The 10229-nt window shown below is 49.3% G+C and overlaps 1 protein-coding gene and 1 long non-coding RNA gene across 2 annotated transcripts in view; one reads left to right on the top strand and one right to left on the bottom strand.

Moving 5' to 3' along the window:
* Positions 1-10229, bottom strand: part of ZC3H4 (zinc finger CCCH-type containing 4) — a 39461-nt gene that overhangs the window by 28558 nt on the left and 674 nt on the right. The window lies entirely within an intron of this gene.
* LOC144217614 (uncharacterized) lies at positions 266-7555 on the top strand. The gene is made up of 3 exons (XR_013330919.1): positions 266-425; positions 6659-6746; positions 7140-7555. It is a non-coding gene; the product is annotated as an uncharacterized LOC144217614 (long non-coding RNA).

Below are 10229 nucleotides of genomic sequence, written 5' to 3'. Positions count from 1 at the left end.
CCTCGGGGGGGTGGGGGGTGTGGGGGGCACCTCACTGAGGGATTTGCGGAGGCAGGAAATTCTTGAAATAAACCTCTGGGTCTTGCATATGTTTTTCAGTGTCCTTACTACCTAGGTTCATCGACCAGAAATCAAGAGCAAATGAGCTCTACGGCTCCCTTCCCCTCAACAGTCTCTGGTGTCATCACAACAGAGTGTGACATCGCAACATCTCCATGGGAACGCGCCCATGTCACAGACACCACCCCACCCGAGCAGCCAAGCGCAAACCAACTAGGGGAGAAGAGAAGCCCGACCACCAGTACCCCGAACCCCTCACTTGAACGTGAGCAGAAGAGCCAGTCCAGGGCTGGGACCCGGATACGAACACAGCTACAGCCAGAAGTCAACACAGGCGAAAATGGAGAAATCTGAACTTGGACTGGGTATTTGAAATATTAAGTAGCTATTGCTCATTTTGTTATATAGGATCATAGCTTTGTAGTTATATTTAAAAAAAAAAAATCTTTGGTGGCTCAGTTAAGCATTGGACTCTTGATCTCAACTCAGGTCTTGATTTCAGGGTCTTGAGTTCAAGTCCTGCATTGGGCTCCTCACTGGGCATGAAGCCTACTTATTTATTTATTTTTTAAAAATGTTTCTTTTATTTCTGAGAGAGAGAGAGAGAGAGATAGACAGACAGTCTAAGTAGGGGAGGGTCAGAGAGAGAGGGAGACACAGAATCCGAAACAGGCTCCAGGCTCTGAGCTGGCTGCCAGCACAGAGCCCGACAAGGGGCTCAAACCCACGAACCATCAGACCGTGACCTGAGCCGAAGTTGGACGCTCAACCGACTAAGCCACTCAAGTGCCCCCATGAAGCCTACTTTAAAACAAATAAATACAGTTTTAAAAATCTTTAAGTTAGAAATATGCACTAAAGAATTTGCAGGTGAAATGAGGTGCAATCTGGGATCTGCTTTAAACTATGCAAGGCAGGGGTGCCTGGGCAGCTCACTCGGTTACGCATCTGACTTCAGCTCAGGTCCGGATCTCGTGCTTCATGGGTTTGGGCCCCATGTCAGGATCTGTGCTGACAGCCTAGAGTCTGCTTTGGATTCTGTGTCTCCCTGTCTCTCTGCGCCTCCACTGCCTGCACTAGCTCTCTCTCTCAAAAGTAAATAAATATTTTAAAAAACTTCTTAAAAATACTCAAGGCAGATGGGGAATATAGCAAGATGAACCAAAATTGGCAAAATGTAGATAACTGTGAAAACAGGTGATGGTAGATGACGGCTTTTCTCACGAAAATGCTAAGAAATGTCCCTAATTCGAAAAGGTAAAAAAAAAAGATACCTCGAGTAGGGACCGCCTCAGCAAGATGAGGAGAGGTTATTGAGGAAGGCAGAGCTGGAGCCTGGGGCTGAGGTGGGGGGGGCTCCATCACCCCACACGAAGGCCTTACCTCTCAGCCCTGATTAACCCAACGACAAAACCTGCCTGGACACCTCGGGTCTTAGACACCGAAAGCGGTGGGAAGTACTCCTCACGGACACCCTCTAGCAGCAACCTGCACGCCAGGCACCATCCTGCTGAGCCCACTCGCACTCCTCTCTCCCTGAGACACAGTAACAGACCCATGTGGCTCGGGAGACGTCGGTATCCCCATTTCACAGACAGGCTCAGGGATTTGAAAAAGGTATTTGCCTAGACGGCCGCGGCGCACGCCAACACTGGAACGGGTCCTGGGAGCTCTGCCTCCAGGCCCAACTCTCAACCTCGACCCTAGAGAATGAGAAATTATCTGGAAGAGAATAATTAACTCAACAGGCCAACCGCCAAAATTCCCGTCCCGAAATTTAGCACCGGGCTGCCAAAAAGAAGACAGATGTACGGAAAACCGAGCAAATGAAACGGCATTCCAAGAAACACCAAGGCAAGGTATTAAGACACTGGGCAAAATCCGTGTCCGGGTTTAACTGGGAGGTGAAGCCAGAAACGGAACCTCAGGGAAGGACCGAATCCTCACGGGAAGAATTTCCCAACGCCGCTGTAAATCAAGTGCGTAGCTGACGCCGCTGTAAATCAAGTGCATAGCACGGCCCGGGAGGAAACACCATCCTCAAGCAAAGGCACGGGGCAGATACAGTCCTTCCAAGATTAAATAAAGGGAACGAGGCGTTCAAAAAGCCGAGCAAAGACTTTGGTTGGTTAATGGAGTAAGAGGTGCACAGAAAGGCCCAAAGAATCCTGGAGAAAACCCAAGTAAAGGGTCTTCACCTCAGATGGACAGAGAGCAATGGGCTTCATTCCAAGGGAAGGAGACTCCAAAGTCGTCCAACAGCAGAAGGGACGCTTCCTCCCAGAGTGCAGCGCGCCCACGCTAGGGTCTGTCCAAGCACGCCAGCCTCTTAGCAGAGCGTTTCTGGAGAGCTTCAAGCAAGCTGACTGCAAAAAATCCTGGCAAACTAGAGTCCCACGGAGTGCAGGGTCATCACCTCCGCCCGGACAGCAGCTTGGTCACTCCCACCCACTCTGAACACTGCTTCTGAACACGTTAATTTATTTTAGGAGAGAAAGCGAGAACGCGAGTATGAGTTGTGGGTTCAAGCCCCACAATGGGCTCTGTGCTGACGGCACAGGGCCTGCTTGAGATTCTCTTTCTCCCTCTCTCAAAATAAATCAACAACAACAAGAAAGAAAGAAAGAAAGAAAGAAAGAAAGAAAGAAAGAAAGAAAGAAAGAAAGAAAGAAAGAAAAAAAGAAAGAAAGAAGAAAGAAAAGGAAGGGATGCCCTGGGTGGCTCAGTCAGTTAGGCATCTGACTGACTCAGGTCATGATCTCACGGTTCGTGAGTTCGAGCCCCGCATCCGGCTCTGTGCTGACAGCTCAGAGCCTGGAGCCTGCTTTTGATTCTGTGTCTCCCCCTCTCTCTGCCCCTTCCCTGCTCACACTCTGGCTCTCTCTCCCAGAAATAAGTAAAAAACATTAAAAAAAAAAAAAGGAAAAGAACAAAAGAACCGCAATCATCCGTATGCAACTCTTTGCTAACTTCCAGTCAACTGTGGGCTTCTGGAGGATAGAGAAGAGGCTGGCAGTCACCTGAGTTTTCAACGGCCCCCAGTACCAGGCCAGGTTCAGCGCATGTGCTATGTTCTACACAGACCTAGCACTGGCCCCAGTTCTCCATACCCTCTTGCTCAGAGGGCTTCCGGATAGGCCAGAGAGTACCAAGAGCCCATACGCGATCCACACAGCAACCGAAGTGAAAGTGGTCACCAGTCAGCATCCCTGGGATGCGGGCCACTCCCCTTGCCAAGAAGCTACGGTTCCCAGGATGGCTTGGGTGTTCATGCGATGGCAGGGCCTGAAATCCCAAGGAAATCTGAGTCCTGGTGTCTGTTAAGAAAATGAGGACAGCAATAACCCAAGCCACCTGCAATGGACATTAGCCAAGTGACACTCATATCTGGGCCCAGCTCCCTTGGGTTGGGCCCTAACAGGGATGTGTTAGCCGCGATCCACCTCCATACTAGCTTCAACAAGTCTCCCGTTACTTCTGATGAATGAAAATCCCTTTGATTGAAAGGGTCAAAAGCCCAGGCTTGGCCTCTGCAAGCAATGGAAGGACTGAAACACCGGGCTGATGAGCTGCGCCAGCTCACGGAGGGCCCCCACTCCCTGAGGCCAACCTTTGTTGTTGTTGTTGTTTTTTAAAGTAATCTCTACACCCAAAGGAGGGCTGAAACTCATCACCCCGGGATCAAGAGTTGCACGCTCTAGTGACTGAGCCAGCCAGGCATCTTTGGGGCCAATTCCTTTAATGGGGATACCTGTATTCCCTTCCACCCTCTCCCACCACCTCTGCCACAACAAGAATAACGATGGCTCCGGTGCAGGTAGTAGGCACCTCAGACCAGCAGGGTGGGGGTGCCTGGCTGGTTCAGCCAGAAGAGCACAGAACTTTTGAGCTTTGGGTCGTTGAGTTCAAGCCCCATACTGCAGGTAGAGATTACCTAAATTAAAAAACAAAACAAAACAAAACAACCCTTTTTTAAAGGGCCGAAGAATAAATACCGTAGGCTTTGTGGCCCATACAGTATGTCCCAATTACTCAATGCTGCTGTTTTGCGCAAAAGCAGTACAGACTACATAAGTTAACAGGTGTGGCTATGTTCCAATAAAACTTTACTTAGGAAAAAAAAGCCAAGTGGGCGGGCTTGGATCAGAGAGCCAGAGATTGCCCACACGTCCTACCAGCAGTAGCTTTTAAACTTTGACCTTGACCCAAGTCTCCTTCATGTTTCTCGCAAACAAGTTTTACAAAGTGCCTTTTAAACTCCACTGTACTCTGCTTCTTCTCCTCTTCCATTCCTTTTTCAAATGCAGGAAGGAGACAAATCAATAAATAGACTCCATATCCTGCTAATGGCTGCACACTGCAGTTTGAAAATATCAATATCAGGTCCAGGACAGCCTATAGGTATAGGGCCTGGGTCTGGGTACAGGCTGCCCAGTTTCAAACTCTGCCCCGACGCCCACCAGTTCTGTGACCTTGGACAAGTGACTTCATTTCTGTTTCAAATTCTCAGCATAGGGCTGGGGTGAGCTAGTACACAGGGAGCACTCAGAAGGTCCCAGGCAGGTAATCTCTGACCTTCACCGGAGACACTGCCACACCTTTGGGGAGATGAGCAGTCAGGGACTCTCAGGTCACGTACAGTCGGCCTGACCCCTACGTCCACGCTGTCCACCACTCCCCACAGTCTCTTTACCACAGAGGATCAACCCGGGTTTAAAGGGAACAAACGGAATCCGTGCTGTACTAAGCTTTATGCTTCTAGGAGTTGACAGTTTCTGGGACGACCCGACAGGGACAACAGGAGCTAAGTGCTCAGCCTAACCTCGCAACTCATTTTTAAGGCACCTCCTTTGCAGCTGGGGATTCGGAGCTGCTAGATCGGCAGCAACCCCTAACCATGGCCAGAAGCCGCAGGTGTCAGGCGTGGGAAGGAAATCTGAGGCCAGGCAAAGGTAGAAACAAACTTCGCCCAATTCTAAATAAAGTCATCGAGAGAAAAGAGCTCCTTGCACACTCTGAACACTTTCCTGCTCCAAGTCAAGCCCAGTAACTGGCCTGACTGCTGGACGAACCCTTTACAGACTCAGCCAAACTATCAAGGGGTCAGGAAAGTCCTGGGAGCTGGACAGGCCCTGCTCGTCTCTCGGAGGCTCTAGAGGGGGGGAGGGAGACGGCCTGCTTAGGGCGAGGAGACCAGTCCGCAGTGGGTGGGGTGCTCCAGCCCCACCTTCTCAGTTCTCCAGAGGCCCACCAAGGTGGCAGCAAGACTCGCACCCTAACTGTAAAAGATGAACACAGGCAGGTCACTGCCATGACCTTGAGCAAGCGAGAAAGGCCTTAAGATGGCTTCCACCTACTTTCACCCCCAATCTGCTGCTGGGAATTAAATAAACTGGCTAGAAACCTAGGGGTGGAAGAGAAACGGATCTCCCTTAAAAACCCAGATGTTGTTCTTTTCTTCCATACCAGGCAATATATTTGATTTAGAACTTTTCTGTGGGAGGGACAGCAAGAAGATAAAGAAACCAAGAGTTGCCAAATGCCAGGCATCCTATGGCGGGGGGGGGGGTCATGTCCTGCCCATGCCAGGACACAGTCTTATCTATCTCCAGAGCCCCACGCTGTCTCTTCCTATCCTGTGGCCACCTCCAGCGTTCAAAAGATGTCAACACTTGCTTACACAGAGGGAGCTGAGTCACCAATTCACACAGATACAAAGTCACCAAAAAAAAAAAAAAAAGAGAGAGAGAGAAACACACAAGAGGAGGAAAGAAAAAATACAAGCGATTCTCCGTCCTGAGCAACGTGGCTGAGGGACGCAAACGGCCCTCCCAGCAGACATCCTGTACTGGAATCAAAAGGGATTCTACGGAAACGAGGGCCGCGGGCCGCAACGAGGTGCGCACCAACCGAGGGGGCCGCGTCTTCAAACTGTGATCAGCCGACGGAGTCAGGAATTTTAAGACTGCCTGTGTAATCTCCTTTTGTTGCGAAGACCAAAAAACCAAAAATACCCCCACGAAACGCTGTGCTGCGGTTTCCAGGCGGCCATCCTCACTGACCATCAGGACTAGAACAGTCCCGTGGCAAAGACCAGGCCGATAACCTGGAGAGCCGAACCCAGGCGACCTGGCTCCCTGCGGTCAGCCCGTTTCACCCTCACCAAATGCACGTTATAAGCCCCCCGAACAAGCAGCTGCTCCTCTCCTTCCATTAGGTGTTAATTATGAAACCGGCCTCGAATCATTTATTCGGAGTCCTGCCTCCGAGGAGCGGACTGCTCCCCCAGATGCCTGAATCGGCCTATCAAATACCAACTACCAGGAACCTCAGGAACCGGCCTTTTCTCTCCGACTGTGTTAGGGGCTATGTTGCCAAGGTAAAGGCAAGCCCCTTGCTCTCTTGGGGAACTCAGCCATTTCGCTTACTGTTTGCTCGGAATTATTCTGTCACTCAACTTCCTACCCTGGGTCAGAACCCGTCACTCTGGTCCTAGCAAATTCTGTTCACAGGGACCAAAGCTAGGCTCTCGGGAGTACGGTGTGACCTGAAGCTTTCCATGGAGGCTTGGAAATAATTAGCAATTTTCACCACACAGGTATTCGCTTTAACTGGATCTGGCTTTCTACCCGAGATGGTTCCTGGGACTCAACGGCCACGACAACGTTAACAGAAGCGAACAATGGGTAAGGCAACCGGCTCACATCCATTCCTCCCCTACCAGGGAAGGGAAAAGATGAAAAAGAGTGGAGGCGGAGGAATTATTAATGGATAAATTACGGGGCGCCTGGGCAGCTCAGTCGGTGGAGCATTTGACTCTGGCTCAGGGCATGATTTCACAGTTCGCGAGTTTGAGCCCCGTACTGGGCTCTCTGCTGTCAGCACAGAGCCTGCCTCGGATCCTCTGTCCCCCTGCCCACTTCTCTGTACCTCCCCAGCTCGTGCGCTCTCTTTCTCTCGAAAATAAATAAAGCGTGGCGATAAATAAATAAATCGCTAAGCCAGCTTAATATGAGATTGTCTACATTCAACTGGACAGACACAAACTCAGACTCAACCGCTCGTCTCTAACTTGCCAGGTAGTCAACAGCTGGGGAAGCCTTCAGTTCCACAGGTGCAGAACAAGTTTCCACTTCGGATCAGCCTTCCTGGCTCAGCAAGAGCCGCAGGAGTGTCTTAACTCTACTGACAAATCCCGGCTTGTCAACAATTCAAAAACTTGAGCGAATCGAAACCCTATCTGGAGACAGGACAGACCGAATTAGAAAAGCCCTTTTGGGGAATCGTCTTTTTCTTCTGAAGAACAAATCTGGAAGACGATAAAAAAGAAAGGGGTTTTGTGACCGGAATACCCGTATTTTCATGGCCGCAACTGGTTGTACTTCTGGGAGAATTTGTATTTGGCTTCAGATTAAACCTCTCCCCAGAGAATAAAACCGTTTTAAAGATTACAAGCAGCTAAGAGTTGCTGTTAAATCAGGGATTCTGAGTGACACCCTTTATTTTATTTTGCAACATCCATTAATTTGAATTTTAACTAGTGCTGGTACATCAGTTTGGGGGGGAAAAAGGCAGTACTGTGACATTTCAAAAACAAAGACTACGGAAATACAGTTTGACATAATCACTGGGGCTTCTTGGTTTCTCGGGGATGAGATTCCTTCGAGAACGGGAAAAGAAAATAATAAACCCTTGTGTTGCTGTGCCTGACTACTTGTTAAATGTTTGGGGAAATGTTTTTAAATTCTACGAACGATTGCTACAATGTTCACTTACAAAAGAAATCCCATTTCCTTAACACTTTCTTTTCAAGTAAAGTTAAACAAGTATCCTTCTACAACTGTCGCCCTTGAAACTTGGGACTGATTTTGATATTAGCGGCCAGTGTCTGCGCTTGGCTCCTGGAGAAGGAATTTCACCAAGGATGGAAAACTTCAAGTAAAGGCAGTTCATTTTCGGCTGACCCTGCGCACTGGAGAGTGTGTTCAGTTTGTGCTTGAGACTTTTTTTTTTTTTTGCAGGATACTGTACAGTGTGGACAGTCCTTCCTCCCACAATTGACTTTACACACACCTAAGGCCACTTCACAGCAGTTACATTGTGAGTATTTTGAGAGGAAGAGTAAAACAACTGGCCCACTGGCAATTAACATTTCCTCATCTCATCATAAGTGAACTTCCCCCCCCAAGAATGGAAAGAAGGAAAAACAGGATCTTTGGGGGGGGAGAGGGGGGAGGAAGGGGCCGTGTGTCCAAAAGTTTTCTCAACCAAAGTACATCAGGGACCAAAACTGGGCGAGAGGGAAAATGGAACTTCACTGTGTTTTGTCTTTTAACGGAAGAACTTATGCTTGTAAAACACATCAGAAGTACAAGTGTTTGGTTCTGCAAGTCATTTCTGGTGCTGTTTTTTCCTTGTATGTGTAGGAAGCAGAGGGGGGACTGGGGGCCGGAGGAAGTGCTCTCTCCACCATGACTGGGCAATGTTAACACGTTTGCATCAACTTTTCACGGTCAGGCATGTGCTTTCGAACAAAGGAACAGTGGAGACAGGGAGAGACTGGGGCTTGACACTTTACAGATTTGGTGCTTCAACAGTACTTTACAAATGACTTGCTTAATTTAAACGTCCATCACGATAAGAGACATTGGAGTAAAATGAGAAAATTGCATCTACTTGAACCACAATCTTTTTTTTGGGGGGGGAGGGAGAACATTAACTCAAATACAAGTATCATCAAACAAATTCAGTTTTAACCTCGTCTCCTATAAATGGACCTCTGAAGTATCCACTTTCTTCAAAGATGAAGGCTGGAGACAAAAGCAATGGATCGAAATGGAGGGATACCAAGGGCTTGAAAACACAGGGGCCTTTTACATAAGTTTTTGTCATGTTACAGTAACGCTTTTTTTTTTTTGACAAAACTGTGTACGATAAATTTCAAAAAAATTAAAGATCAAAAGGATGTGCAAGTCTACAAAGGGCTCAAACCTGGGTTAGAATCCTGATTCGAACATATCAATTCACTCAAGCATCACTTTGGTCTAAAGGCAGGAGTAAGGCAGGCAGGAAAAGGGGCAAAAAGAGGGAGATAATTGAATTACTCAATAAAAGAGGCTACTTACCATCCCAACCCACTGTAAGACATACACTTCTGACATAAGAGAACTCCTTAGAGGCCGAATAAAGCGTGTAAGCACCTTTGAGTAATGCACCTGCCCCCAAGAGGGGGCCCCGGAAGCCCAACGTGGGCTGAGCGCACAGACCTTTGCTAATCTGTTTATTTCCTTGAACTGGAGTCAGGCTGCGATGGGCTGCGAGTCCCAGGACGATACATTTAATTAGAACGAAACAGAAAATAAAATAAAAAAAAAAATTTGGTTTGTAAAAGCTCACCAAACTGCGGCACTTGTGTCTCTGAATGTGGGTGGCATTTCTTTTAAAAGGCAAAGTATGGTCTGTGAAGGAGAAAGGGAGAAGGGGGGGTGGCAGTGGGGGGAAGGGGCCGTGGTGCCTGGCAGGGAAGCCCTAGCGGGGACCCCCTACCTAGGGGAGGGTCCTCAAGCGACTCCCCAGCCCGGGCTGCTCGGGCGGCCATCTGGCCAGCGCGAGCTCTTCCCCTCCCCGCCCCCACTCCCTCGCAGACTGGCTTTCCTGCCGGCTGAAAACCTCCTTCCGTTCCCAAATCCACTCTTTAGACCCCTCTCCCCCTGCCCCGCCAGGAAACGGAGGGCAAACCCTGCACCCCAACCCTCTGCTGGAGCAGGAGAAACAGGGGCCCCAGCCTCGCCCTAAAACGCGCCAGGCTGGCCCCTTTATCACCCTCCAGAAAGGGCGTGGGGCAAACCCATTTCGCACTTCATAAAGGGGAAGGGGGGGCGCTCCCTTCCACCCCTTGCCAAAGCACGAAAAAAAAACACCCAAAATTCGTTTTCTCTCCCGGAAGGGATGGCGCCCCATTTTAGCCCGAAAGAGGAGGGAACCCCATGAGAAAGGAGAGAGCAACTTCCTCTCCCCTCTAAGGCAGGGAAAGCAAACCTCACCCCCCCACCACCCTCGCCAAAAACGCATCACCTACCCACGAAAAACGAGAGGACCCCTGCCTTCAAAGAAAAACACGGGGAAGGGGCTTCCCCCCCAAAAGAGGCAGGGGCTTCCATCAAAAGGAC

Source organism: Crocuta crocuta, unplaced genomic scaffold (genome assembly GCF_008692635.1).
Source record: "Crocuta crocuta isolate KB4526 unplaced genomic scaffold, BGI_CrCroc_1.0 scaffold334, whole genome shotgun sequence".
Lineage (NCBI taxonomy): Eukaryota > Metazoa > Chordata > Mammalia > Carnivora > Hyaenidae > Crocuta > Crocuta crocuta.
Note: the sequence above shows the minus strand (reverse complement) of the source record. Positions and strands in the feature narration are given on the sequence as shown.